The sequence below is a fragment of the Tamandua tetradactyla genome, chromosome 3 (genome assembly GCF_023851605.1).
Source record: "Tamandua tetradactyla isolate mTamTet1 chromosome 3, mTamTet1.pri, whole genome shotgun sequence".
Taxonomy (NCBI): domain Eukaryota; kingdom Metazoa; phylum Chordata; class Mammalia; order Pilosa; family Myrmecophagidae; genus Tamandua; species Tamandua tetradactyla.
The window spans coordinates 195,460,398-195,466,424 of NC_135329.1; the positions used below are offsets into that span (position 1 = coordinate 195,460,398).

Here is a 6,027-nt window from a genome sequence, read left to right on the forward strand (position 1 = left end):
AAAGGTTGCTGGCTCATGGACTCTCGGCATCTCATGGCTACATCGTTCTGCTCTCCCTGAATCTCTCATTCTCCTTTTATAGGACTTCAGAAACTAATCAAGACCCACTCAAATGGGTGGAGACATGTCATCCCCTAATCCAGTTTAACAACCACTCTTGACTAAATCACATCATCCAGGGAGATAATCTCATTACAGTTTCAAACATGCAGTATTGAATAGAGATTATTCTACCTTTATGAAATGGGATTTATATTAAAACATGACTTTTCTTAGGGGGCATGCTTCCTTTCAAACCAGCACATTACCTTAAAGAGATTCTGTACTTTCTTGAATTTCAGATGGTCTTTATCAGCCACCAGTTGCAGCAGAACAGCCTCGTTTGTGGTAAACTATGATTCCAGTTAAAGCAAGATGCTCAAGAGCAAGCATCTTGTCCATCATGCTTCTCAATGAAGTGGCATCAGCAAATGATATGAACCTCGATACCCGGGCCAATGAGCTCCAAGGCAGTTTGCTGGATGCACACAGGTGTTTCTACTATGAATAAAACAACACCCCTGACTCCAGGAATCTCAGTTAATGCTGCTTCTACTTCTGGTAATACCACTGAAAACTTGGTCTTTGGAAGTACCAGCTCTACACCAGTTAAATCAGTTTCTTAAACAGTGCTTCCTAGATCTTTAGGGTACTGTTTAGTTACAATAACTGGAATTCCTAAAATCTGGGATCCTTGTTACAGTCTTTGTCCCACACTAATAATATCCCCCAAATACTTGATGGCTAGTCTGAACCTTTCTTGCATACCACAGCAGAAAGGTGTAAGATTTCCCAGGGTAGTGAGCTGGATCTGCAGCAGCCTGAGGTGCACCTTGAAGCTCTCATTCACCACTAAGTCCTTAGACAGGTCAACGTAATGGCCCCATTCCTCCACGAAGAGCTGCACTATGAATTTGAGAATTTGTGGTGCATATCAATCTGGCCACTGTAGAGACTAAGGAACTTCTGGATGAGCAGCTTGTAGCCGGTGCTGTGAGGCACCGGCAAGGGCTCCATGAAGACTGAAAAGCAAAAGAAGACAGGGACCGAGCCCAATGGCACCCCCATGCCCCAGCCACTGCTGTTGGGGAGAGCTGGCACAGAGGGCTCCATTGCTGCTAGCTCCGAAGCTGCCGAGGTGCACACACTTCACTGGCCACTGCGGTCCCTGTAGGGTGGAAATTTTCATTAAGTTGTTTCTATGGAGATGTAACCCATCCAATTGTGGGTGGGGCCTCCATGGAGATGTGTCTCTGCTGATTCAAAGTGGGTCACTTACTGGAGTCCTTTAAGAGGAAACCATTTTGGGAAAAGCTCAGAGTTGACACAGACACAGACATTTGGGGATGTAGTAAGAAACACAAACCAGAAGCCAAAGGATCAGCAGATGCCAGTCACGTGCCTTCCCAGTTGACAGAGGTGTTCTGGATGCCACTGGCCTTTCTTGAGTCAAGTTATCTTTTTCTGGATGCTTTAGCTTGGACATTATATAGCCTTAGAACTATAATCTTGTAACTTAATAAATCCCCTTTATAAAAGTCAACCCATTTCTGGTATATGATGCATTATATGTTTGTTTAGCATTAACAAACTAAAACACAACTATAGGGGGCAGGATGAGTTGTTTGGAGAAGGAGGTTGCAGGTTGAAGAGAGCTACCAGAGACCAGTTAGGAAGGTATTGCGATCATTTGGTTGAAAAGAAGAGCAGGATGCAGTGCCTGTATCACCTTCTCCATGTATAACTTCCAGCCACCTGATCAGGCCCTTCTCCCCTCTGTCAGGAATACCACCCCCCAGGAGATCTTTTCTAGATAGTTCCTCTTTGGTCTAATCATGACCCTACTAACTTTCTCCCTTCTTCTCCCCTAACACCAGCTGACCTACTCTGTTTACGATCACCTCTGTTCAGGTGCGGTTATTTACACCTTCTGTCCCTGGGAAGAAAATTATCCATCTAGCCAATGCTGCCAGAGCAGTGATGTTTGAATGAAGCTCCCAGCCCCAGTCAACATAGAAACCTGTATGTCAAGAAGCTGTGGTGCCTCAATGTTGGTACTTCATGCATTGCTTTGCTCTTCATTTGAACTGCAGTTAAGTTCCTTTTGCTTTACTCCCTAACCCATTCTCTACCTTTCTCTTTCCTCCCCTTCTGGGAATTCTTTGCAGAAGGTGAGCTGTCACTTGTTTCTGGTGGTTTGGGATTATTCTTTCTTCTTTTTTTTTCGCATGGGCAGGCACCAGGAAATGAACCTGGGTCTCTGGCATGGCAGGCAAGAGCTCTGCCTCCTAAGCCACCGTGGCCCACCTGGCTTATTCCTTCTCAAGAAAGATCATTTTAGATGTACACACAAATCTTCTCTTTCATGATCTTACCCTCTGCTTTTTATTTCTTCCCCTAGCTCTTTCCTGGCTTCCCTTAATATGTTACACCTGAATTCTCCAAGGTTCTCAGAAGAGGGAACTCTACGGAGGCAGGGCTCCTGGACCTCCAAGCTCCAACTCTTGTCTCTGGAAGTTTGTCCTCCTCTTGGGGACTGTTTACTGCTGTCATCCACCACTAGCCCCTGGGCTATGTTCCTTGATTATTGCTCTGACCAGGAGCAGCTAAAGCATAGCTGAGATCAGGCTGGCATGTGGTTCAGACATCACCACAATTTTGCTGGGGAGCAATGAAGGAATTATGTCCAGGGAGCTACTAACCCAAGTATGCGGATGGGGCTGCAGGTGGAGCAGCTCTGCCTCTGGTGTCTCTCTTTCCTGTCTCACCTGGTAGCCCTAATCAAAGACCACTTCCCCTTCTCGTCACCCAGGAGCATCTAAGAATCTCTACATAGAATCCAAACAAAGACAGCTATGCCTAGAAAGGGGAAGGAAGTCCCTGCCTTCTCATCTCAAGTCTATGTACTGGGTTTTAATGTCCCGTTCCTGGACAACTGGCTTTGTCAATGGCTTAGATTCCCCACACCACTATTCACAGTGGGGCAGCCTTACACTGTGGTCAGACAAGGGGATCTGATCAGCATACAACCATCCAACTCCCCTGCACAGACATTTGCAGAGACTCTTTGTCTGCAGCATCCTGACCTGCCGTTTGGTCCCTAGAGGGGCTCACACTGCAGTCTGAATCTGCTTGAATGTAGAGTACCAGGCTTTGTGCTCAGAACTTCTGATTCAGGAGGTCTGAGGTGCTCCACTGGTGATTCTAATGCAGCTAAACTTAAAATTTGGTTTCTTCAGGCCTGTGTGTCTGGCTCAGTGCTTGTACCTAGAAGGATGGGTTGAATTCAACAGTGCATGGGACTTAACTTCCAGGAGAAATGTGGAAGCCAAAGTTAGGTGCTAAAGACAACTGAAAATAAGGAAATGACACTGCAGTGTTTGTATTCAGATTCGGGGAACTGAGGGGCAAATGTTGACATGCGTTTACATGTATGGCTTGGTTCTTATATTTACCATTTGAATCTAAATCTTGGAGGCCACAGCTCGTTGAAGAAGTTTTGGCAGGGAGAAAAGGGAGGTAAGTGACTTGAGGAATCAAAAATAATATCCTGTTTTTAGGATTTTGAACCAAATGTGATATTCTCTATTCTGAAAGAAACCCCTCTTGGACTGAACTGAAATTATTTCGTTCAAAACACACATTCTATAAGTACCAGTGTATTTTTACTTTTAAATGCCTTGCATGAAAGACCAAACATTATCAGGAGCAGGAGTGAACAGCCTTGTAATCTCTTTAATGCAATTAATTAATTAGTAAATTGCTACCAATTTAAAATGACACATACATCCATAGCTTGTGAGAGTAAAAAGCTGCTGGAATAAAAATGCACTGTTTTCACATTGGCATTTTACAACTAACTTTAAAAATAAAAAGCAAATTGCTTTGTATAGAACATTTACTTAATTGTATTTGTTCTAGTGGATTTTTATCTGAATTATCTGGCCTGTAAAGGGAAGTAACTAGGCTCTCGCTTGAGAAAAAAGAATAATGGGGTTGGTTTCCTACAATAATTTGCAAGTGTTGCATGGAGAAAAGCCATCAGTTTTGTTCCACATTCTCTATAGAGAGAACTTTAAAAAATTGGAAATGAATGTACATCATAAATGCAGCAGTATGGCCTCCTGGAGAGTAAACCTCTGTTTTCCCTCTGTTCTAGCAAGAGAGAGGTCAGATAGATACCCATGGTTGTCTTAAGGAGAATAAGTTTCCTTTGAGTCACTGGAAGTACCCCCCACTTCACCTCCAAGAAGAGGTCTCAGATCCTGGTAGACACTGAGAGCTGTGGTGGGTGGTTCCAATGTCCAGATAAAAGGGGTGTAACCAGACATTTTAGGTAGGGTCTGGGAGGAGAAACTAATAAAAACATTGTGGGAGGAGGCTTGGGAAAGAGAAGGTGCTTAGGGCTCTGGGTCTGTGAGGTGGCTGAAGGCTGAGCCCACCTGGGTCAACCTTTTAGGGCTTGTTTGCAGACCAGGAAGTGTAAGGATGTCCCCAAGAAGGACTGCTGCGACAGGCATCCAGCCAATACCCAAGGCAGTACCTGGGCTGCCAGACCCTGCTGGCACCATGTGTTTGGTTTGTCCCTCACAGCCTGCTCCAGCTCTGCAGCCTGGGCACTCCTAGTAGTCCCTGCAGACAGTGAGCTCAGCTGCTTCCGTCAAGGACAAGGGTCAAGTGCCCATGCTTTGGAGAGAGTCTGAAAGTGTATCCCAAGGAAGTGTAAATGAATCAGAAAGGCTGGCCATTTCGGTTACATAAAGCTTAGTTGTAAGAAGGGTTTTCTGACAATGGAGGGGCTTTCGCCATTGGGATAAAGACCAAGTGGGTTTTCCTTGGAGGTCTTGAAATAGGAAGCCTTAACTCTTTGGGATGGATTTTGTGTGTTCTTGTTTGGTAGGGAATGTGTGTGTGGGGGCGGGGAGTAGGAGAGTCGAGGATAACAACACAAGTTTATTTCTGAGTCTGGGATTATCTGCTTACTCATCTGCTGAGATCAGTGGGTCCACATTGTTCCTAGTTTGCTAAAACTCCCCCCAGGGCACATTGAAAAATACGAAAATCAGGCACCTTATCCTTTGCGCGTGGTTTCATAAAAATTAGTTAAAGGAAAAATATATGCTATGACGTACTCTTTTTATCCCATTGAGAGAGGAATCTTTGTAGCACATTCTCATGTGAATGGAACTCAATAGTTCTCCACTGTGCAGTAAAACGGTATTACAGTCATGCTCACCAGTGGTATTGCATGCAATTACAAGCCTGTTGAGTTCTGCATTCAAGCCTAGTTTGGGGGGATGTGGAGCTCAGCTTTTTACATCACAAGGGATTAAACTTGGCATTCAAGATTTTGTATAAAGCTGGTGCTAGCTGGTTAATGCACATTCTGACCACCAGTGTGAAGAAAAATAGATTTCATTCTGGGTATCCAGCCAATATGCCTAGCTATTGTTAGCCAATGGTTTTCTACTAGTGTTTTTCTTGATGCCAGATTGGTCCACATCCTTGCCAAATAATTTAAATATCACCTCTGACTTAATCTCCACCTTTTCTTTCATATGTAGGTTGGATTTCCAAGCTGCAATCCAAGATATCTTTGTCCAGAGCTAGACGGTTTCACATGCATTATGTCATTTTGGGTTTAGAACAACAAATATACAAGCAGGAATTATTTTCCACTTTATATACATAAATATGAGTCTTTGAGAGATTTAGTAACTCACCCATGTTTACTTAGTCCAGCCCAGTCTTAGTTTTTTATGGCTGCCATAACAAAGTACCACAACCTGGGTGGCTTATAACCACAGACAGGTATTGTCTCACAGTTCTGGAGGCTGGAGGTTTGAAATCCAGGTGTCAGCAGGGCCATGCTCCTTCTAAAATCCATGGGAGAGACACCTTCTTTGCCTGTTTGTAGCTTCTGGAAGTTTGCTGGCAAGTCTTGGTGTTCCTTGGCTTGCAGTCGCAGCACCTCAATCTTTGCCTTCG

At 44.3% G+C, this 6,027-nt stretch overlaps 1 pseudogene; it reads right to left on the reverse strand.

Moving 5' to 3' along the window:
* Nucleotides 1–272: 272 nt before the first annotated feature.
* Nucleotides 273–5,766, reverse strand: LOC143675876 (isochorismatase domain-containing protein 1 pseudogene; annotated as a pseudogene).
* Between the last annotated feature and the right edge of the window lie 261 nt (nucleotides 5,767–6,027).